Source organism: Rhamphochromis sp. 'chilingali', assembly GCF_963969265.1.
Source record: "Rhamphochromis sp. 'chilingali' genome assembly, chromosome: 2".
In the NCBI taxonomy this organism is placed as follows: Eukaryota; Metazoa; Chordata; class Actinopteri; order Cichliformes; family Cichlidae; genus Rhamphochromis; species Rhamphochromis sp. 'chilingali'.
This window is the reverse complement of record NC_137930.1, coordinates 53,789,122-53,813,570: the sequence shown is the minus strand read 5'-3', so window position 1 is coordinate 53,813,570 and position 24,449 is coordinate 53,789,122. Positions and strand designations below refer to the sequence as shown.

The window sequence follows — 24,449 nt, the reverse complement described above, 5'->3', positions numbered from 1 at the left end:
TGAGGGCTAGTCAAAAGTTGTACATGTGTCACTGTTAGTATGCATCTTAAACCCTAATGTGCCATGAAACATTTGCAAACCTCCCCTTTACATTAGGTTTACTGTTGTCTTTCAGCCTTTATAATACAGCAACAGCTCCAGCCATTTACTGCACTTTGCAGAAATGTGCCCTCGTACTCGGGATTGCATTACCAGTAGCAGTTGAAAAAGCTCCATATGTTACCTTTAGAGACTAGCTGCAATGAAATCAATCTTTTCCACCTTTTCATACGGCGTATCAGCTCCACACAGCCTGCTTTCAGTTTTGTTGGGAGGCTGTGTGTGAGAGATGAGGCCAGAGTGGTGTGAGCTGACAGGGGCTTCATAACTGTAGTAATGGCTGCACCTCATATTGATCCATCAGTCTAATCAGCCGTCAGCCCTCCGCAGTATGTTTCTGCAGCATTCAGCGACGAGTGCTTCCAGAAGTCGAGAGTCTGCTTTAAATATCAACGGTACTTGCTCAAGGATAAATGCAGCCTTCCCACATTTGTGCTGCAATTCACAAAGTGATGTGTGCAGGCATTCCTCCTCCTCCTCTGAATGAGAGGAAACCCACTGTTTTCCACTGTAAGACCCCTGCTGGTGGTGCAGATAAATGCACCTCTGCTTCTCATGTAAGGTGGCTGGATTTAGCCACCAGTTCAAATGAATCTTTTAGAGAATGCTTCAAAATGTCTCCCCGTGTGATGGCTTTATTACTGCCTGCCACTAGTCTGAGGGTCCTTACTGTGTGTATTCAACTGTGTGTTTGAAAAGGATGGGAAATTTAACCTGCGTAAATGTCAGAATGGTGAATAGATGGGCTATGATATCATTCTGATTATACAGTTAGTGCCACCACAAGGTAGATTTTGTCACCTCACATAATGTGCACTGTGCACATGTTGACGCATGCTGAGAGTGCAGAGTGTGATGATTAGAGCTGCTAGGGTTAGCTGATTGGTGAAAACTTAACATATTTTCAAGTGATTAACAGTTACAAATTTGACCGTTTCTCAGCTGTGTGAGTTAGTTTTACCTTAGAGTACAGTGAGCATATACAGTATGAGTGAGTGAGCTTGTATATGTGCAGATTACTTTACTTTTATCATTGATAGGAATTCAGAGCCCTGATAGACAGCATACAGATTTGCATGCAAACTGGTTTTTCAGGTTAGTTGCTGGTTGAGTAAATGCTTTCATGGTGTAAAAAAACAAAACAAACTATATTTTGCCTGCTAGTTAAAATTTGATTTGACATGATACACCAGCAATGAATCTCAGTTTGCTGTTTTCCATCCTACCAGTCTTAACAGTCAGAATAAAAAATGAGACATCATGTTTCCTTATCGACAGTCTGTGCCTTAAGCTTCGTGTCTAACTCTCGAGCAACTTTGTATTTTTGGTCCAAGTCAGACTTAATGAGTTCTGAGCGGTGAAGTGTTTGATAAATGTCTGAAAAATCCAAAACCTCCCTCCACATCTATAGCAGGTTTTCGTGTAATGATTTAGAACTAGCTGTAAGTGGACTGCAAGCTGTTAGAGTTGCCACTCGTCCCGTTTGTTTTCATTGCTTATTTATGGAGGAGGGAGGCTCATTAGTCATTCGGTGTGACGGCGCAAATGTGTACACAAGAAGTTAGCTCTTTGCCAAGAACTAAAGCACAGTTGAAGATGGCTCACTGCCAAGCTTAAAATTGGCTTCACCCCTACCCACACTCAAAATGGCAATGTTCAAAAAATTCATGTTTATTCAGATTTAGAAACTTAGCCAGCACAATGCTTCAAAGACATTTCTTTGAAGCAGAAGCATTGTGTTGGCTAAGACTTGATTGTGGTTACATTCATCCAACTCAGTAATGTATTTACCTAAGTCATATCATTTTCACAGTTTACTAGTTAAAGACTAGTATGATAGTAATGTTGCCTGATCAGGTGCCTCCTGCATCTCTCTGTTATGTAGCTGGGTGGGATTCTTTGTGCTCTAAAGCTCTGGAAATGGTTATATTGGCCTCTGACAACCAATGGGCACATTTAACAGAGAGGCTTCATTAGGAGGTTGGAGAGCTGCTGGTAGAATAATTCCTGGGGTTAACAGCCAGGAGACCCTGGTTTAGCTTCATGCTGAGCCTTTTTCTTTCTTTTTACACTTTCCACTTGTTAGCTAGTTTAGGCACTAAAACCTATTTGGTTTGGGTTAAAACATACCTGTTTACAACAGTGGACACTTTGTGCCTAAATTAGCTAGCGGCTAGGGCTTTCTTTTGAGCACTCCTGGTGCCTCGTTGGGTTTGAAACTTCCACATTTGGATTGTTAGTACAACAGTGTTTTAAAATGTCTTTGACTGAATGTCAAAGCGTCTTTCCATAATAACAGAGAAACAGTCTGCTGTGACTCCAAAGCAGCATTTTAGTAAACTACAAAGAGTCATACAACTGAAATTCTGTTTGTGTTGCTCACAGTTATGAGCTTCAGTGATACCCAAAGTGGCTCTGAATCAGAGGGTGATTTATGTTTTTCATGGAGACAGCTGTTTACCACAACTGCTTTTGTAAATTGCACATTGTATGATCTGATTGGATGGTGTGCTTTCTCTCAGCTGGTGTGATGCAATAGCTGGACAAAAGTACTGGTTCACCTACACATTACACCTGCTTGGCTGCGGAAACCCATGCCATGAAGCTCAGCGCACAGTTTTTGTGCTGATGTTAATGCAACATGAGCTTTGGAGCTCTGCAGATGTTGAGTCAGCCAAGCATCAGGGACTAAACGCACACTAGGATCATCAATTAATTCTCTTATTTACACACTAAACGCATCAACGCTTGGAGACCCCGCTCTGTAACTTTATGTGGTCTGCCGCTTTGTGGCTGAGTTACTGTGGTTCCTAAATGCTTCCATTTTGCAGTAAAACCACTTACAGTTGAATGGGAGGGAAGAAATTTCACAAACTGACTTGTTGCAGGAAGGGCATCATATTGCCGTAGCATTATTGAATTCAGTGAGCTCTTTAGAGCGACCCATTCTGTGTAGACTGCATAACCAGGTGCTTGAGTTGATACATCTGTGGCAATAAGACTGAACACATCTGAATATCTTTCTGGTTGAATCAGCTGGTAAATGAACTGAATCTTGGAAAGCTGGTTTCATTTAATTTAAGCAATTTTAAATGACTTCAAAGCGGCCTATACTGGCTTGTGACTTTCGTCTGACCAAACGTGCGATATCCACTCAGTACTAATGGTCATAATCCTGATGGCTCTGTATTTCATGCTTCATTTTATGTGTATGTGTGCTTATTGTATGCATTTCACGGTGTGCAATCACTGTGATTTAGCTGATGCTGTTTTGTGGCCAATCTTGCAGAAGAAGTTTTAGACTTTTAGATCAGAGGTCCCCAACCCCCGGGCCTCGGACCGGTACCGGTCTGTGAGTCGTTTGGTACCGGGCCGCGAGAGTTGAGGCTCAGGTGTGAAATGTATGGTTTTCAGGGTTTTTATCGGTTTTCAGCGTTATTTTGTTATCGTTTTTATCGTTAACTCGGTTTTCCTGGGTCTTTTCACGTGTGTTATGAATTAATCTTCTTTTTTTCGGTACCGGTACTAGTTTTATTTTGTTGTATTTATCCGCGACACCTTAAAGGCCGGTCCGTGAAAATATTGTCGGGCACAAACCAGTCCGTGGTGCAAAAAAGGTTGGAGACCGCTGTTTTAGATAATAACGCTATCGACACTATTTGACTTTCTCAGCATTTTTTTATTTGAGGGGAAAGGGCCCTTATTTGGGGTTTCTGGGTTAGATGAGACCCAGAAACTGATATTTGTGTCTCTTGGTTCAGCGTGATTCTTGTGGTCCCTGTTTATGTCAAACCTGGCTGTAGGCACTTTAGTGCTGTCCACACATATTGGTTCAAGCTTCCATCACCCTAAAAGCACAGGACTTTAACTCCTGCACGCTCTGTCTTTGTTTTTGAAGCATCAACTGATCTTTATGTAAAAGCCAGGGACCAATAATGATCCATAACCTTGTTGGCTATGCTGTCGGCGATGCTAGCAGAAGCATTCAGCTAATGAGATATCGATAGAGCCTTCTGCAAGGAAGGATAAGAGAGGTATGTGTGAATTAGGCCAGCTTTTCTCTCTTATACTCCCACGCATCATTGCAACACAGCAGACAATTTTAAAAACTGACAGAAGAAACCTTGGTGCATTTAGCTTTTGGGAATTGGCATCAATGAAAGAGCCTGTACATGTGAACCTTAGTTAACTTGACATGAAAAAAAAGAATAGCACCCAAAAGGGATATTTTACTTTACACAATCGTTCGTGTTTATGCTCTTTGATGGATTGTTAATGGATAGAAAAACCATGAATAGTAGCAGCTAAAAAGACCAGTCAGCAGAAACAATAATTCGATGATTTTCATATATTCTTTAATAGTTCTCACCTATATCAAAAGTGCAATTTACTCTTGTGATATGGGAGGTAACTGTGTGGGAGATATGAAATCACATGGATGTGCTAATTCAAACATTTTAGTACTGTGAGTGCTTTGCTGATCGACTGATTAGTCATGTCGTGCTCATGGTAGACCCATTAGTCCAGATTTCTCTAGTTTCCATTGTTCTTTTAACAGAACCTAACAGGTACTGCATAACGTTTCACTGCAGCTGAGTCGATGAAGGCTTGTGTGTAGGACATGTTCTGTTTTGTTTTACATAGAAAGTGTTTCAAGGTGCCTTAGACTGTAGATTTGGTACTTGGCTGTGTAATGGTTTTCTGATGTCTGTGAGCATATGTGAATTCCTCTTCCCTTGAATCAGATCTTGATTACCACCTTGGTTTATAGTTAGGCTTGTTTATAACTCTCCTGGGGAAATGAATCATGGTCTATCGGGAACAATTTTAGGTTCTGTCTGGAGAACTTATCAGCTCTCTGTCACAGTCTCGTCACCGTGAGGCTTACGCACTGTAAACTAATGGACACTTCTCAGACAGATGTTACCATGTCTCACTGTTAGATGCATTTTTTATTCGTGGTTGTCTAGATCTAGGTGTGTGGTGTTTTCATTCCTATTAGTAGTCCTATCAACTATGTTGATATGACTTTAAGTCAGTAATATGACAGGTTTAAGTATACTTTTGATGTGTGTGGGGGTTTTTTTGTTTGTTTGTTTGCTTTTTAACCCTGACATAAAATTTTTAAGATGGATACTGATATTTGATCGTTTTTAAAAATCTAATATATCAGCTGACATTTTTTCCCTTTCAGAACATCAACAGATTTCACCATTTGTTATATGTAGTCCCTACTAAGAAAATATGAAAATGCGGTTTAAAAATAGTCTTGTAGTGTTTAAAACAACAATTTGCCTGATACCCTGATTGCTGATATTGATATGTTTTTTTTCTTCTTTCTTTTTTTGTTGCTTTTTTCTATATTAAATTTTCTATATTAAAAATAGTTGTGTAGAAGTCATTCAGTTCTTTATTACACTGTCACCGAACACTAAACGAGCAGAAAATCGATGTGACACAACAGATAGCATCTGCAATTGACATTGATTAATGCCATTGTATTGCTATCATGCCGGTAATTGGCAACGAGGCTCAGCAAATATATTGGAAAATCACCACTATTCCCAAATGGATTTAACTACCTATTTGTGAATGTATGATTGCCTCAATGAGAAATATCCAACGTATTATCTCTGCTGGAAATATTTTATTGTAAAGGAACGAAATGGTGCAAGACCTGGTAGATTGTCAGGGATTTAGAAAAGGAGAAACCCTAGGAGCTTCAAGTCATGTGGTCTTTACATGCTTTCAGCCTGGTCACATGTTCACTGTCTCTGTTTCTGATGCCACATGTTAAGCCCCACCTGAGGCCAACATGTTTTATTCCTGCTGCTGAGGTGTGGTCAGAATAAGGTCTGACACTTTCTATGGTGGTTTAACCGGTCTGTAGTTTGTATGCGACTTACTGTTTTATTGTGGATGAGAGAGAGAGGGCAGCAGTTCAGTGTGGTTGATTTAAAACAAAGCATTTGTACTGATCTTCACCTCTGGTCAGACATAATGCCAGAGAGGCAAGCAGTCAAAAAATAGAAGCTTGCATCATTTGTCATGATGACAGGTGGAGTTCAGTGACCCCCCGCTGGACCCTGGAGCAGCACAGCTGATTCCCTCTGTATTGAGCAATTTGAAGTGATTTAGGCATGTGGAAAAGATAATGCCTCCAGCTTTACTTTCGGTTGTTAACAGATGACTGATAGATGACTTATGACTCAGTGGAGAGGGTGTAATGTTAAAACTGGCCTGCTGGCACCCAGGGATCCCCTACAAGCAGCTCGGAAAAAACCTGCTGGTTTTTTCTGGAATGGAATGGAGATAAATAAGAGAATTAATTGATGATCCTAATAGGGCGGAGCTCATGAAAGCAGTTTTTTGACTACTCAGGGGCTTCAAGAGCGTGCACTCCTGATTGTCTCAGTAACATGTGCTTGTTTTATTTTCCTCCAGCACAGCCATTAGCAGAACGAGCTGCACATCTACACGTGTGTGGGGGGTAGAGAGATGAAAGGCTCTTTGATCTAAATTATTTTGAGGTTTCATTATTTGACTGAAGTTATTTTAAAAAATTAAATGGGGGCTGTTCCTTTGATCAAGGTTTAGTTTCTGACATTGTCTGATTGAGTTTAAACATTTGTCTATTCTTTGATCTAAATAATATCTGTGCCTCTGTGGGAATAGAAAATCCATAAAGTTTGATTTTTTATTTTTTTTTTAAAAAGCAAAATAAAACTTTTGAAAGTAAAACTCAGAATCCCTGGTGGATTTTGTCTATATACACTTTGCTTTTGTTTGAATAAACAGTAGCATTTTTTATAGTACGTTTTGTGACATTAGCGTTGCATTTCTGCACAGTATAATGTCGTTTCTCATTAGGTCAGTATGCTTTGTCCTGCTGTCATATATATTTTTTGTCTTTGCCAAAAATAACCATGAAATACTGGATGAACTCAGCATTTTTCTGGATTTGTGATAGCATTGAATCTTGTTACTAAAAGTACACTGAAATACAGCAGTGTTGGGTTTTACTGCAGGGAAGATGTGGTTTACAAAAAGGAGAGGGAAAAAAGGCTCGTTTGTGCTTCGGATTTGTCTCCATCTATTTGTAAGGCTTCTCCTCCAAACACGGATGAGTCTTAACAGTTAAGCAGCTGTGCTCATAAATCGCCTTCATTGTGATCTCTTTGATGAATTTGAATAGATTTACTGGGATCATCCTGGCCTCCTACCATGTGCCGTTTATTGTTTACACCCGCATGCATCCCTTTGCTCTTCTTCAGAGACTGATTTTATTGTGTATCCCATTCCAGCTGCAGGGGTAGCGCGCTGTGCTGCTGAAAGTGACAAATTAGCATTGAGATTAGGACCAGATGTCAGCCTGCATGTTATAATTGTGCTCACTAATGGTGTAATTGGATATTTTATCCAGCAGAGGGCATCATAGTAGCTGAAATAAGGCCGGAACTGCAACTGCAGAGAAAGTGAGAGATCTTAGTCAGATTGTCAGTTTGAATTAAAATAGACTTTAGTTCCAGTTGTGTTTAAAATTAGGTGTTTTATCTCAGTGGGTTTTTTTAATTCTTTAAATGCTCTAGGGGAAACCTAGACATAACATGCTGTGTGAATCCCCCACATTTCCACTCCAAAGAAAGGCTTATTGAACAGTGCGAATCGATGTTTAGAGTGCCTCTTTGTTAGCTTCAGAGCTGAGCAGTGCTCTAAACAAATGACAAGTTGCTAACCTAAGCTCCAAAAAAGGGAAAGAAGCTATTCAACAAAGGGCTTCTCACTCCTGCTACGTGCTTGTAGGTTTGCTTATATTTTTAGTGCACTGCTTGCAAAGTGAGGTGGATGTGAGCTGGGGTTTAAAAACAAAAGATCTGCTGTCATCCAGTGGTGCAATCCAGAAGCTGCAGTCTCTTTGAGTGAATCAATCACAGAGCCCCCACCTCCTCTGGTACAATGTACACCCCTCCTATACAACCTGAAGGGAGGAGAGGGATGGAGATCTAGCACAAATGTAGAGAACAGGTTCATAACATCAGAGGCCTGTATTGTAGTTTATGTCTCATCATTCACCTGACGAGTGTAAGATCCCCTGTTCGATCTCTGGAGGAGACACAGACTTTGGTGGTTACGCCAGGGGGAAGAAAAAGAAAAAGAAAAAAGCTAAATCAAACATGTGGAGCTACCTGCTGAGAAGACCCCTTGTGAATATTGGTGCCCTGCAGGTAGCTTACTTTTATTTGGTGATGTAATTGCACAGCTTTGGTAGGCATTAATAATTTATGCCTTAAAGGTTCTTGAAGCAGGTTGCTTCAGCTTTTTGATGTATTTATTCTGACTTGATTCAAATTGCCCGGGTCTGGTTTTGTTTTTGTTTGTTTTTTGTTTTTTGTTTTTTTTGGAAATGATGTGTAACATTTTGTTTTTGCCATTGGGAGGCAGTGTTGGATCTTAACATCTAGCAGCCCTGTGGTCACTGCTTCAATGTAGTTGTTATTATTGCCTTAAACTTTTCTTCATTATATATATAAAAACATGCCTCTGTTAGAATGTGTGTGCAGATTAATTAAGTTTTTTGTGCATGCTTGTGTTGTGTGTGTGTGTGTGTGTGTGTGTGTGTGTGTGTGCATGCTTGTGTTGTGAGTGTGTGTGTGTGTGTGTGTGTGTGTGTGTGTGTGTGTGTGTGTGTGTGTGTGTGTGTGTGTGTGTGTGTAGGATGACTCACAGCACTTCCTACTGTTGGTTTGCAACAGATTTTTTTTGTTGTTGTTGTTCTTTGCTTTTGTTTTCTCTCCCACCTTGGTTGTCTTTTTGTGCGCTTCTTGCATCACCAATCCATGTAAGTGGCACTTAGGAAGATGTTTCACTTAAAAACTAAAAAGCTCTGCTCTGCTGAGAGTAGGAGGATGACTGTGTGTTTTACCTTGAGGTGCTTACAGTTGAGTGTGGTGTCTAACTTGGAACATTCCTCCCTGCTGTTTTAACTGCTGTCTGCCTCTCACACAGCTGCTAACTCAGTTTTTAGAGGAGCCGCCAAAAACACTTTGTCCTCAATCCTTTTTTGTAGGTCTTTGTAGTTTCACCTCCTGAACAGGGAATTGGGTGACATATGCACTTTTTTTCTTACAATGTTTTTCTAGTTCAGCCAGCTACACTGAACCATTCACTCGATTTACTCCATTTCACTCCCCATCCGCTCCCGCCTCTCCGAGTCGTTCCCTCCCTTCCCGTAATCTATGTGGCTGTCGGGACGTTGATGAATTGCCTTGTGACCCCTTACAACTCTACACCTGACATATGCAGCTGTCGGTGGGAGGGCTACAACCAGGAAGGAGGTGCGGCCCGTTAAATTTAAAACAGGCTCTCGCGGAGCGTGTTGATAATGAAACAATATTGTCCTTTCACAGTTATCATAAATACGCTGGATCTGACCGCTTGCTTGTAGGCGTGCAAAGCTGCAAAGAAACAAGATTTGAAAGTCAACAAGAATAGCTTGTTGTCCTTTTTCTCAGAGGCGCATTTGAGAAATGCAGCTGCACCTACAGAAATAGCACCAGGGGACCTAAGAGGAGACACACCTTGTAAAACAGACTGAGATTTGGCTCCTTGGCTTTAAGGGCTTGTTTATAAAAGAGCTGAAAAATATGGAAAATACTTAATACAGCCATATTGATGATATCCTCCAGACTTAAAGCTTTACAAATGTCTTTCACGCTGTGGAGACATACTGTGTTGATATGAATGACGACTATGAGGGAAGGTGACAGGGCGAAAGATGCATGAAGTGCCATTAGACTGAGTCACTAACTCAGTTGACTGCTCAGCACAGAGAGCTGTCCTCAATTTGTCAGCTGTGCCTTCCTCTGCACACTCCCAGCCCTTGTTTTAGAGTGGCATTGATTGGCTCCATTTCAAATATGGATTAACAGGATGCTATAATAGAGGGTCAAATCAGGACGTAAGAAGCCTCAGCGAGTATGCCGTTTGTTTGGCTTGCTCTTATGACCCCGCATTTTTATTTCACCTTTTTCTTGTTGTTGTTGCAATGCTTATTTCCTGCATGGAAAATAAATGGAAAGATTTTTCCCCTTCCTGCCAACCGTGCATGTCTGTGCTGTACTCTCATAAACCTCATGATTCATTCATGAAGTAAAAGAAGTAAAGTTTTATGCTTTCTGTTTACTTTAATATTTATAATTTATATCTAATCCTTATAAATAGGTTGCACGAGAAAACTGCGAAGATGCAGCTTTCATGACTAAATCATAAGACCTATAGATCTTACAAGCCGTATTCTAAAGCTTGGGTTTACCTTGAAAACGTTTTAAAAAGGGAACATTTGTTTTCATCTAATGCAGTGTAAGTTGATCATAAGGCTATAAATACCTGTTAATTTCTGTAAGCATATAAAAGCCTTTTAACAATCGCTCTTGCTCTAAAGGCATGTCATGTTACCTAATGCAAGCTTATCATATTAAGTCTCTAACTGATTGTGTTAGCACAGCTGATGTGATTCGGCTGGTTATGGAAGTGAGGAATTTGGCTTGTTGATTTTCTCATAATGGCCATTTTTTTCTTATGATGATTATTTACCCTTTTTACATGATAACCCTTAAATTATGTAACATACTGAGCTACTGCAACAGCATTACTGGTTGCTGAAATTGACCATCTTTGGGAATTTATTTATGCATTCCACCAAAAAAAGTCATATATACATAAATTACACTTAGTGTTACTTGGAGTTATTAATTTAAGGTTATTGTGCTGACCTGAACTAATCTTAAAACTAAAGCTAAGTGTGAAGAACATATTACACTGCCACTTTTTGATCATAGTGTAACACAAAGTTCAATCTGTCCAGTGAGGAAGCAGGAACAATTCTGAATGCGTTTTACCTGCTTTGGCACAACATTGCAGAGGGAGTGCTGGACAGGGCAGTCAAAGGGCGTCAGACCAGCAGCAGGACTGGTATCTGCTCCTTTCAGAAATGGTTCTGGTGTAGTCTGTTAAATGCCAGTGTTCTCTGCTGGGCTGTGAACACAGTTTCCACTAAAAGACGCCAGCCATTTTCATAAAGTCTGTGTCTCACATTTTGGTCAGAAACATGGCTGTGAGTAGCCTGCTTGTGATTCTGCATGGCTCTGGCATTGCTCCTCCTGCTCTTCCTGTTTCTCCTGGTACAAAAGAGCAGATACTGGTCCTGCTGCTGGGCTGATGACCTTCTACTGTCCTGTCCCACTCTTCCTGTCTAATGAGCCATCTCATGGTATCTCCTCCATTCTCTTCAGAGTCTGCTGAACAAGACAGCAAAATTAGTTGTGGCAGTATGCAAGGATATGTCATCCTTGAGGAAGCTGGACTACCTGAGCAACCTGAATGTGCTGGTGGTGGTACTGTAGTGGCACTAGCAAAAAAGCAAAACTAGAGAAAAATCAGTCAGGTGGGATAAGGAAAGAGCAATGGTCTGTGACCACCACCTGTAAAAACATTCCCTTTTGGGGGTTGTCTTGGTGCCTTTCAAGTGCACTTGTTGTCACTTTCAGTTCATCCAAAATGCTGCTGCAAGAATACTGACGGGGACTAAAAAAAGAGAACCCATATCTCTCCCATATTGGTTTCTCTCCCCGTTAAATCAAGGATGTAATTTAAAATCCTTCTCCTTACATACAAGGTCTTGAATAATCAGGCTCCATCTTATCTTTAAGACCTCATAATACCATACCACTGCAATAGAGGACTTCACTCTCAGACTGCTGCCTTACTTGTGGTTCCTAGGGCATTTAAAAGTAGAATGGGAGGCAGTGCCTTCAGCTTCCAGGTCCCTCTTCTGTGGAACCAGTTTGGATTTAGGAGACAGACACCAGCTGTACTTTTAAGATTAGGCTTAAAACTTTCCTTTTTGACAAAGCATATAGTGAGTGCTGGATCTGGTGATCCTGCATCCTCTCTTAGTTACACTGCAATAGGCCTAGGCTGCTTGGGTTTCCCATGATCCCTTGAGTGTTTCTTCCTCACCTTCACCTTTTTCACTTACTGTGTGTTTCTACACCACTATGCATCCAGTCATTAGATATTATTAATCTCTCACTCTATTCTACAGTATATAAACCTCCCCTCAACCCCAACCGGTTGTGGCAGATGTCTGCCACTTCCTGAACCCAGTACTACTGGAGGTTTCTTCCTGTTTAAAGGGAGTTTTTCCTTCCCACTATTGCCAAGTGCTTGCTCATCAGGGGTCATTTGATTGTTTAAATTTGTATTATTGTAGGGTCTTTCCTGGAGCTTGACTGACTTTTTGTTAATGTAGTTAACATTGTAGTTGTTGAACAATGTCCTTAACTGAAAAAAATAAAATAAATGAAAGCTTTCTGTTCTTACAAAACCAACTAAAATAAATGAAAACAATAGAGTAATGTCCTTAGTTTTAGACTTTGTCAGTGTGGTCAAATATGTCAACACAACTAGCCTGTTTACTCAGATGTGGTATGTCTACATCACTGTGAGTCAGCTGCCTTCAAAATCTCATATGCTTGTGTTGTAATATCTAATCTGAACTTCATAAGTCCTGCCCTTGATAAACACCCTCTTTATTGTGATCTTTAAAAAGACTGAAACTAACAGTGAAGCTAATGAAAACTAGACTGAAGCTGACCATTTTTACACTATAAAAACAAACAAGCTAATGCACTGAAAACAAAAACTTAAAATAAGATTATTTCGGATTTATTTTAACATTTTCATGTTACATTAAAATAAATATTACCTGAGCTTTTTTTGTGTTTCTGGTCTATTTTGGTGCTTCCACAGATATACTGAATATCTCAGATACCATTATGGAAACTGCGTCAAAATGCCTCTACGCATATTAATAACACAGCGGGATGTGTTGACTTAAAAATTAAGTACATATGATGACCTCTGACTGTGGAGCGGTGATGTTCTGGGTCAGCTTGTTTTTGTTTTTCAAGATCACCGCTGCCTCTCTGTGTACTCTGTTTATCTGCTGGCTCAGATTAGGCCTGCTGAAGAGACAGCAGTCAGGTTGAAGTTTCGAAGCTGTGACCAATCCATTTCTCCTTGGATCGAGTGTCCATGACTGAATTGTTTGGTGCTGCACTGAAGTCTGTATATCTATTGGGGTTTATGTCTGTTCACAGCTCCTGTCTTATATTAAGTTTTTTGGGGGGGGTTCTTTTGCTTTTGCAGTCTACTTGCTTTATCTAATACATGTTATACATAATTCAGTAAATGCACAACAGAGGAAACAAATAGGCCTTCAAAAATTAGTCTGTACAGCAGATTCAGTAACTTTATATGCTGGGGGGTTTTTTTAGGCACTGAAACTGCAGGCAAGAGACCGAGTATGTGCTTTCCACAATGTTTGTTTAGTCATCTGCTGTTTGCGTTGCTTCAGCCTGAAGCTGATAATATTTGACAATCCACAGCATACGATGAGTGTTCTTATTTTTGTTGCCACAGAGCTCACCTTGTTTAAAAAAAGAAAATAAAAGAAGAAAAAGCAAAAAAGAGCTTAGAAAACGTGATTCTAATAAACAAATATACATGTAATTTTAAGGTGCCACTCATATTTTAGTAAATATTGTCCATGATTACTGACTCTTTGAGGTGTAAACAAACACTGTTTACTCCTGAAGTCTGCCTCCTTCTAATTTTCAACATGGAAAGCTTCTGAAGTTTTAACCTCACATGAACTTCTGCCATCTCTCTTGCTTTCTTGCTGTCTCTTGGGTATCTTGGTATGTCACTCTTGCGGCTGACCCACTTGCATTGGTCAGCTTTTCTATAATCAGCTGCACCAAAGTGAGAGCGGCACTGCCGCGCCATGTCTCTGCTCACGCTAGCTGCTATCCTTGCTTGGGGACCAGAGGAAGTAGAGCTGAACAGATCCTGTATGGCGTTTCATTACATTGTCGGCTAAAGGCTGCCGTTCTTTAAATCTTTCTGTTGCTCTAGAATGAAAGTTGTTTTCCTTCAGCTGCAATTTAAGTTGTGCTTTGTCCTTTAACTGCAGTCTTTGCCTGTTAAAATTCTGGATGATGGACAGACCAATAATCCCCGTCAGGGGTGGTATTTTTTTTGCTTGTTGCTTTGGCTGATTAAATTGGATTTTTACCCATTTATTGAGGCCACACACTCTCCTCTCTGTCACTCATTGTCTGTCAGACACACGCACACACACACACAGTGCAAAGAAACTTTCCATGACATTATTGGTTTTATCAGAAGTAGGCCAAAGCAGGAGCCTGCCCCCCTGGCAGCCTTACTGAGCATGCTCAGCACTGCTGAGGGCGACGTAGTGGATCGAAACCTTGTTTTAGACATTTCCCTCTCTTTCTGTCTGTCACAGCACAGGCTTGTTGATTCAGACAAAGAAGGAGACAACACATGAATTAAAAATGATATGCCAATGCTTTATTCGAGGGTTTTGGCTATGGTAAGCTTTACTGTCACTGGCATTTCTACTGAGTCTTTTGAGTCTTTTTGGCCTTGAAGTCTTTAAATTAGTTATTAGTTCTCCAGTTTCAAATGTGAAGATAATCTATTACTAACTCAAAAGGCAAAGTAGTCAGCAAATTATCATATTAGGGATGCTGAAATGATGTAATATTTGGGCTTTGAAATGCCTAATGAATTAAATATCTATAGTCTTTAATTATCTAGTAGTTGTAGCTCTCTTTTATTTATAGATAAGGCAGAATTAAAGACGTAGTGGGATAGGTTGTATTCAGTGAAACCAAAGCAGAATAACATCTCAAAGAGCCTGAGCGACCCATGCAGATAACACGAAGTCTATCAGAAGCTATTCTAAGGTTTTCTCTAAACAAGTCAAAAGACACATTTTACCATTTCAGTCTTTTGTTCCTGTTTATATAGCTTCAGACAGTTAGCTTAGTCTTCAGTTGAGTGTCATACAAGTTTTATTGGGGAGTATTTCAGCTGGTGTTGTAGTCCCTGAACTGTGGTGTTTCATTCAGATCTTTTGTTGTGAACAATGGAGAAGCACTTATGAGAGAAAGATTGGCCTTTGGAGTCAGTAGATTGTCCCTCAGGCTGCAATAAATGAACGTTGTGTAGAAATCAGAGAAAATAAAGCAATGGATGTTTGAAAAGGAGATCACATTCATGTTTTTATACACATATAAATCTTAAATAAAACTGACAACGTACTACATGCAGACATATATTGCCTCAAGCTTGATGCAGCAGAGCTGATTGCATTCACAGCGTAAAATTTGACTCGGCTCACTTGCTGTAGTGTTTGGTGGGCATTCGTGTGGCAAAGCTGATCCGGCATCCGTTCTCTGTGATCAATCTGTAACTAAAATAATAATCTCAGGAAGGAAATAAGCTGATAGAGTGAGCCACAGTATTTTTCATGCTGCACTGTGGCTCTCCATTGTTGTATAATCATCAGTTTTGTGGTTGGTTACAGGGGCTCCTTGTGCATGTGGAAGAGGTTGTCATTACTGGCTTTAACAAATCAGTTTCTCAGCTTGCATTATCTTCTCCTGACAGGCTTATTATGCTCAAAGACAAGAGTTAATGTGTTCATTAGGCTCGCAGTGATGAACTGTGTGCAACTTGTGTGTCGATTTAGGAAACTCAGCAAGAATAAGACCTGACTTCTGATGCTTAATATTATACTGTAATACCAGCATTTGCTCACAGAAAGTGTGCCCACTATTTCTTATTATGTATAGGCTTTTGTGCTCTAGTGTCTGGTAGGCAATTTGACAACTTTTTCAGCTGATTACTTGATATTTATGTAATTTATGTAATCGAAATCCTCTATTTTTGTTATGCTCTGAAACTCCATTATTAAACCATTTAAGAACTGTGAATGGGGAAACACAACCGTTGTGTTTTCAACCACTGTGGTTTGATTTGTGACTCTTAAACTGATGTTATTTTAACCACTATCACAATTGCAGCCTGTAGGCAATATAGTGTGTAGACTTGGTTGTACAGCCATATTTTATTACGTTAACAAGCCTCTGCTGAGGCGATTCAGTCTACCTGAGTGTGCTTCAGTTGGATGGATAAAATTCCAGGATGCAAACTTTCATCTTTTACGTCAAATAGTTCGCACCATTTCTTCACTTTCTTCTTCTTAAACATTTTTACAAGTCTTTCAGATTACCTTCAAATTACACGAAACTGGGACATTTCTGTGTGATCTCAGGCAAAGTAATATAAAGTAGGATTTAAAGATCTAAGTGCCAAATAAGAGGTAGTGCTATGTATTACTTTTTAATAAAGGCACAAACGTCCTCTTTGTATTAATTATGCAGAACCAGCAAGTATATTTTTTCTGGAAAAAATATTGACTGTATATTGCTAAATCTAAGCAACTTATTTTCTAGGGGTACATACAGTATAATACACTTGGCTCATCATTCTGCACAACTGAAGCCCAGTGGATTGATGCTCTGCTTACCTAAAGGTTTTAAAGTTTACTTTGAGTGTTGAACTATAAATTATTCATGTCCAAATAATTACCTCTGTGTTTGGTTGCCTCGCTGGTGTAAACAAAAGTTGACAGGCTGATGCTGACAGTTGTTTGATGATGGATGTAAAGCATCAGTACATATTTCTTTAACGATAGGCATTGGCAGCACCTGCACTTTTTGCTGGTACTCTACATTTAATGGGGGAAAAAAAGAAAGTCGAGCCTGGTCAGCATGTAGACGCGATTGCAACAAGGGCTGGGTGAGGCCTCTTTGCAAGAGTGCATCACTGTTGGTATTTTGACTAGTAAACTTTGGAATGTGTGACTGTCAGTACTGCTAATGCTCACAATAAGCCTGAGCAGTGAAGTGAGTCAGTCCGACCCCCTCTGTTCACATGCTTACCTGTGATGTCACTCACAATGCCCACATTGTGGTTAAGAAATACTGCAGGTTCACTGCCCTGCTGACATAAATTTCATTCCATCCCTTGGTGTTTGTGACTTTAGCATCTTGGTCTATGAACATGAACATTAACATAACCCGTTCCTCCGATTACAATATGTGCTGCAGATTGAACATGTCATTGGGACAGGGATTTCTAGCCAGCTTTTACAGTCAGTAGGATTCTACACTGCCATTCACTTCTCCCAGACTTCCTGCCAGACTGTGAGTTTGACTTGTTATTGACTGAGTTACTTGTTTGCCTCTGTAAAAGTAGCCATGTTGTTTTTGTTGTTTTTGTGTGTGTGTGTGTGTGTGTGTTGATTTAAACTAATCTTTATTTCATTGTATCCGCTAACAAAGAAAACCATTGTGGTTCAAAATGCTAAGTGCAAGATCTTTACACAAGTTCAATACACCAAAAACAAATTATGTAAAAACATCGTACAAGTTGACTGTTTTCATTCAGTGAAAACACAATGACTGCAGTCAGTTTGGTTCCTCAGAAATGCTTTCTTGTTTGCATCAGATGTAAATGCTTTCGTTGTTGTAACCCAGGCAGATGATAAGACCCTATGTTGTTGAGGGATTTCTCAGTTCCTGTCAACCATGTCTCCTACACAAAGATAGAAACAGCTCTGGTAGTCTCTCTCTCTTTTGCTGCTCTTCTTGTATTGTATTGGATAGCATCAGTGGTGGCTTGTATCTCCTCGGGCAGCATACCATGCCTTATCGCAAATTAGTAAGAAGTCCTTTGAATGCACTGAAAGATGCATAGTTTTTCATTCCAGATTACACTTCCCAAATTCATGTCCTTTGACTCAGATCCCTTGGTTTAATCAGTGCTAATCAGTCAAGTTCAGTGTTCACCGATTCCTTTATTGAATAAAAAAAAATGTAATTCACTGATGTTATTAGAGTAACTTTATCTTGGTCTTGTGTGTCTGGATGCGCTCACTCAGGCACACAGGAGTGAAATGTTTTTCAGCTCCATCTGACACACTCAGCTAATTACTGGAGCGGGAGACACCCCCATTCTCACACACTGGCACACCAAGAGGGTGGCCATATCAGCCCGTCTTCTCACCGGCTCCCTGGGGACAAGCTGGGAATTGAACTGTTTATGCATGCAGTATTTTATTCGCTGTCACACAGTAGGAACAGAGGCCCCCGCAGAGTGCTGGAAAACGTGCCGCTTTGATTCTGTGTGGCTTCTTCACAGTAGAACCTCAGGCTACTGCTAGTTGCAGCCATTGTACGTGCAGCATTTCAGAACACTGGCAGGTAATAATCTGCACCTTGGCGACAAAGGAGAGAGCTTGGGAGTGTAGGTGGAAGAGGAAAGAGCCAAAGACGAGAGCGAGTGGGCAGGTAGCAGAGGCTCCTTTGAGAGTGGATAAACAGTGTGAACACTTAGCGATTTCCTCTCCCTTCCTGTCTCTCACTGACTCTGAGTGGGCAGTTAATGAGTCTGAAAGCTTCTCCCTGAGATCTGTCAGCCGAGAACGAGATGAAACTTCTAGTTCCAGCTACACCTGAAGAGAAGCACTCTGTTGCCCACTAATAATCAGTCCAATGTATAGAAGTTTTTTAAATTTCTTTTTACTTTTTAGCTTCTTTGTTAGGTTACTATGTGGCTCCAAAGGTCCTGTAATGCACATTAACCACATGTTATTAGACTAAGTATTATTATTATGCTTTTAGAACAGAATAAAGCACAGTCAGCTCCTAATGGTACCCAAAATTTACTTTAAAGTTACACTGTGTAAAATCTCACCACTAGATGTCAGTACATTGCAGATTTCTGTCAAATGAATTCTGTTTTCTTAACCCTTCCAATTCAAGTGCATAATCCTAGCTAGAATGGCCGCTGTAGGACAAACAACTCTGGCCACTGTTCATCTGTGGTGAGTGTGGGCAGTCAGTCCACTGTTTACCTCAGCTGTCAATATGCCAAATGTTAACATCTATTACTCTGGAAGAGACTCTAAACCTTTATGAAAGGAGTGAGATACACGTCAATGAGACTTTTCTGTTTTTAAGAAGTTACGTTTTTTTGCTGCTGTTAGCGTCTGTTAGCTGCTGTTAGCCAGGATTACTGAGACTTCTTTGAAGTGGATTTAAAATTGTTGGACCGTAAACTCTCATATGACGTGACAATGCAATCAAGCTGTGACACCTGACCAAGCCTGGTTCTGCTGGATGTTTCTTCCTGTTAAGAAGGGTTTTTACTCCCTGTTGTTGCCAAATTGTTGCTCAAAGTGGTGGGTTGTTTTTGGGGCTTTTTCTCTGTAGCGTCTTCACCTTACAATATAAACTTCCACAAGGCAACTGTTGTTATGATTTGGCACTACATAAATACAATGGAATTTTTCTATTATCCAATCCAAGTTAAGCAACCTCAAAAAAGACTTACTATACTCTTAACATAGCATGTCATGCACACTATGAAACCTTTAACTTTTTTAAATAATAAAGGTCCAGAGGGGTTCTCTCTTCATTATAAGTCAAAAACAGAAAACCATTAACACATAACTCATCACCTGCCTGATAAGGTGCAATTCCAAAGGATCCTTTTTAAAGTTGGTGTATTACAGGTTTGTTGTTCAAGTTGCATTATGTTGCACAGATGTTGCTATTGTTCACAGCCTCTGTATCTGCTTCCACAGAAGGTGCATTGTTTCTTTAAAGGCTTTCAGCTTGGACAGCCAGACAGGAGGGGTGAAGTTAAATAATTCTGCTGTGATAACATCAACAGATCTGAGCTTGCCCCACTGTGTTAGCCTTTCGCTCATAAAGCTTAATGGTGCACTGCCATAAAATTAAGTGTAGCTGAGTTTTGGTTTGGGATGAAACAGACTGTATAACCTTGGTTTGGCTATACCACCACTTAAACTAATTCTTGGAACAGTTTTTAGGACTCTCACTCCCACTGAAACCTCTCTGGGGTTTTTCTGCTGTGAGGTTTAACTTCACGCTTCCTAATTTATAAAAAATGAAAAAAATGACAACAAATAGCATGCAGTTGCAATTGTAACAAAAGATCAGTGGCTGGGTTGATCGGGACTGGTTTCATTTTTTTTAAGCCGCCAGGCACACAAATCTGAGCTACTGAAGTTGTGACATGTATGATTTTGAAAACATCCTGCAGATCTGTGCCTTGGGGTAACTGAGACAGACCTGGTGGTTGCAAGGGCTACATTTTCTTTTTATTCTCATAGATGCCCTTAAATGGAATTAAGCATGATTCATAGAGCTCACAGTACACATCTCAGCAAAGCAGACTGGTGCACAGCTAATGCAATAGCTAGTATTATTCCAAGCACATAAGCTGTTTTTATTTGTTTTCATAGCTCTAGATAGACTATAGACTAAATCGATTCTGAAGTCTTCTCTGTTTCCTACAGTAAGAGTAACTTTTGTTCAGTGTTTTGGCTCACAGTGCAACATGATTATCTCAGTTTCTCTCTCCCACTACAGCATAGGATTCAACACAAGACTATAAATCAAGCTTTACAACGAGTGAGCAGATAGAAACATTTTTTTTTCCAAGGGAGTACTTTGATAAAACTTGTTAAACAGAGCTTGGTTCTTGTGAGAATCAAATGTGTGGATGCGCTGTCGTCTGTAACCACCCTGTCACACTTTTATGTAACAAAGTGAAGACCTTGGCAGTGGACAGACTTTTGTGTAGATTAATAGACTGCTGTTTGCTGTTTGATTTGGGCACTGAAAGCAAACACTGATGTAGTCATCCTGGATAAAACCACCATGTTCGCCACACAGCACATACACAGATGGCTGAACAGCTTGCTTTGACTTTCCCCTCTGACACTTTTTTTTTTGTGGGCGTTGGAGCACAAGATCTTCATTCGCCATGGATTCATCTTCCTGGGATTGGGTCACTAAATATCTTATCATATATGTGCCAAATACTCATTATTCCCATCTCCCTCTGCTTTCTCTTGGGGTATGGTGTCTGTTCTGTGCCCCAGGTGGTGGCCATATCCCCTAGCTCTGAGCGCCAACATGGAGGCTCTCCCTGGAGGACCAAGGATGGCTGAAGGAGTGAATACACCCCCTTTACTGCTCTCTTTGTAATGGAAGCTCGATGCATTATTTATGTAGCTGGTCAAGGTAGTTCACGTATTACAGATGGCGTTATAATGTGTAATTCCGCTTTACTGCATTTTCTGCCTATAAAAAATACATTCAGTATTTGAAGGCATTTTTTTTATCTGTCTCTTTGAGAGATACAGTATACTCCTTAAGGAGTGTTGAAGTATTATTAAACAGAGGCAAAAGGGAGAGAAAAGCAGCCGCTAAGAGTGCATTGACTGTCCCTGGGTGTCTTCCTGCACCATTCACTGCACCCAGCAGGTTGATGAGTGGAAGAGCTGTTTGGCTTCTTGGTAGAGGCTGGGGTCATTGTCCGTGCTTTCATGTCCTCAATAGCTGCGGGCTCCCTGCTGAATCTACTTGATATTCACTTCTTTCTCTTGCTCTGTCCTATTGAAACTAACAAGCCTCAACCAGAGATAGTACAGTTCCAGTAACTGGGATGCAAAGGAATCAAAAACCAGAGCTAAGAAAAACTAGTTAAATGTTTTAAGCGTGCTTACACAATGGCTTCAATGTTTTCCACATGTTCACAGCAACTTTTATCGCTATGATCCAAAGAATATTTTCAGGATGAGGCTGAGTTCACTTTCAACACGGCCCTTTGTCAGGACTTGTTGAAGAATGAGCTGAAGGAGGCGCACCTACCCACACTCATATTTAAGGCAGTAAATGCCAGAAATAACACAGCTCGGCTCACCCAGGAGCTACAGCGCTCAGACTCATTGATATTCACATTATTGACCTGCCTGGATGCATTCCTAAATAAACATCGGAGGGATGGTGTATGTTTCCATCTCAGATGTGGTTCAGTTATAAATGTGTCCAGCTGTTACTGGGCTCCCCGTATTTTTCCATGCAGTTATATTACCCCCCACCCCATCCCATCCCATATGAGCGGAGGAGTTTGGGAAATTTGCAAACTGCGTTTCAAGAATAAATCTTGCGTGGCTACTGTGGAGAAAAGTCCACCAGTCTTCCGTTTGTTTTTTTAATTTCGCCTTCACCACACGGGAGCCCTTCAAGTCTTTCAGCCTGCGTGAGTCAGGCTGTGCCAGCGTGGTATTGGCGGGTTTGTACCGCTGTGCTTTTCTATATATTAAAAAAAAGCGAGAACGCCACCGGCTACCTTCCTTTCTTTAAACCCGGACCGTGACATCATCGCCTCTCGTGTTTCACTGTGTCCCTACTACAGGGCGCACGCGGCAGTCAGCAGTCCACACTGAGCCGTGTGTGAGAGCAGAGCAGCCGCGGACGGGGAAAGCGCACTCCACGACGCACGCTTGTTCTTCACTGACAAACTGTTCACGTCGTTTTTTGCAACGTTCACATCTGGATAAGACGGTGTTTGTTGATGTTGTTTTTCTTTTTTGTTTTACCTGCTCGTTTTCTCGCCTGCTTGACTTCACTGCGATTTGAAGCCGCCTGGACATTCATGGAAGCGTTTCTTTGTAAGTAAAAAAGACAAGCAGACCTCAGGCTGTACTGCGTGCCACTTGCACTGAACGGGATTTACTGTGAAGTAAGGCGGTAGTGATTTGGGATATTCGGGATGTGAAATGTATTGACGCTGATGGCTGATGCTAGCAAAAGGCTATTGAGATGCAGCCCCCGTGATTGCCTTGTACTGTATTGCAGCTCTAATCAGCTCCGAGCAGGCTCCCAGTCAGCGTTTTGTTCTTTACATGGCTTTATGCTGGACACTACCGTTCTCCATAATACCGCATTTTATCTTAGTTGGGGTTCTTGTTTGTGTAATGGCACACATGCTGTGGTGCTTATGACCCCTTATGTGGTATCTTTGATCTATTTCTCGTGTTTTTGTTAAATACATGTAATAGATCATCCTTATGGTTAAGTGCAATGGTTCAAGCTTGGTGTGAGAAACGCTTCCTTCCTACTCTACTTTGGATCAAAGCAGTTGAATTCAAATATGTTATTCTTTTTTAAAATGTTTTACTGGTGGTCAAATGTGATAACAGGAGTTTTGATGGAGACAGCAGTTTAAGTAAGCCACATCAGGGGAAATACTTAAATAAAATCTGAGACTTTCTCATTCTGCGTTTTAGTTTTTGAATGCTGTTGATGCAAATCGAGTTTCATGCTTTTCCGAGTGTATTATCATGGTTTCATGGTGCAAGTTTTAAACCACTCTTTGCAGCTATTGAAGAAGCATTTCCATCTCACTTTTTCAGATTTTTCCATCACTTAACTGCAAGCAGTCCTCAAGCCTGGCAGTTCTCACCCTCATGGCTCTGTTTTGTTGTATTAGTTTTTTTTTTAAATTCCTTACAATACTGATCTGCGCAGTGGTTCTGTGATCTTTAAAACCTTTTATCTGTCCATCACAGTCAGTAGAGCCACAATTACAGTCTTTCCAGCAGTGACCAAGACCATGCACTCTTTTAATAAACTGCTAAGCTCTACGTTGCGACAGACTGGATTTTATTTTTTAATTTGGATTTTGTGGTTTATGCCAGAATTTCTTGGAATAACCAAACAATTAAGTAGTTGAGCCTTTTCCTCCTATCCTTATCAGATGTGTTTTTATTCATGCTGTTCGCTGTTTTCCTTATTTCTACATTCATGTATGAGCTGCGGATCATACTCAAGCATCATCTGTAAAGGTAGTTTTTGGATTTGATTGCATTTAGACTGGAGATTGAGTTTCTCTGTATTTGTCCCCTACAATTGAACAACATATAAATGGTATATCTGTGGGGGGACTAGTGTGGTCAGGACTCAGTGGGGTTTAAGTGATTATGGGATAAAGTTAGAGTGGAGAGCATTAATTGGATGTTGGCATACAGACGTGGAACATAGTGGCGTATCACAATAAGGATGAGATACTTGTCAAATCGAGAATAATAAGGAGAATAATAGCCATTCTGTAGTTAGTATTCATTCACTTTGCGTGTGAGTGTATTCAGTCCATATACCCACTGTTGTTTTATGAATGGGATCTACTCTGGGCTGGAGCACTCCATCAACTTAAACTTGAGTCCTCTGCAAAACGTTAACAGCATTCACAAGCTAATGTCTCTTTAACCAATCAGTGTGATTTAATATAAATTGGACTTTTAGACATTTCAACTGGAATTTTAAAGGTATAAAGAGTTGATTTGAAAATTTTGGATGGGTAGGTAGCTTTAGATAGGCTATCCAAATAAATGTTATGAATGGGAGGCACAGGGCAGGCCCAGAATAATGGAGATAAACAGATGCCCTGATGATCTCTGCTGATCCAGCCCCAGCAGTCACTGAGCAGAAGACATCAAGGACAGGCAAGGGCGGGGCCCCATTTGTTTTCAATCA

General features: G+C 40.5%; 1 protein-coding gene across 12 annotated transcripts in view; it reads left to right on the top strand.

Annotated features, from left to right (window-relative positions):
* The window catches only part of plekha5 (pleckstrin homology domain containing, family A member 5), an 87,454-nt gene that overhangs the window by 14,193 nt on the left and 48,812 nt on the right, over positions 1-24,449 (top strand). Inside the window, exon 1 of one of the 12 annotated variants that reach the window (XM_080875770.1) lies at positions 22,150-22,585. The exons of the other annotated variants lie outside the window; for them this stretch is intronic. The gene's annotated coding sequence lies outside the window, so the exon portion shown is untranslated. Of the gene's footprint in view, positions 1-22,149; positions 22,586-24,449 lie in introns of those variants that run through there. 12 annotated transcript variants of the gene reach the window in all.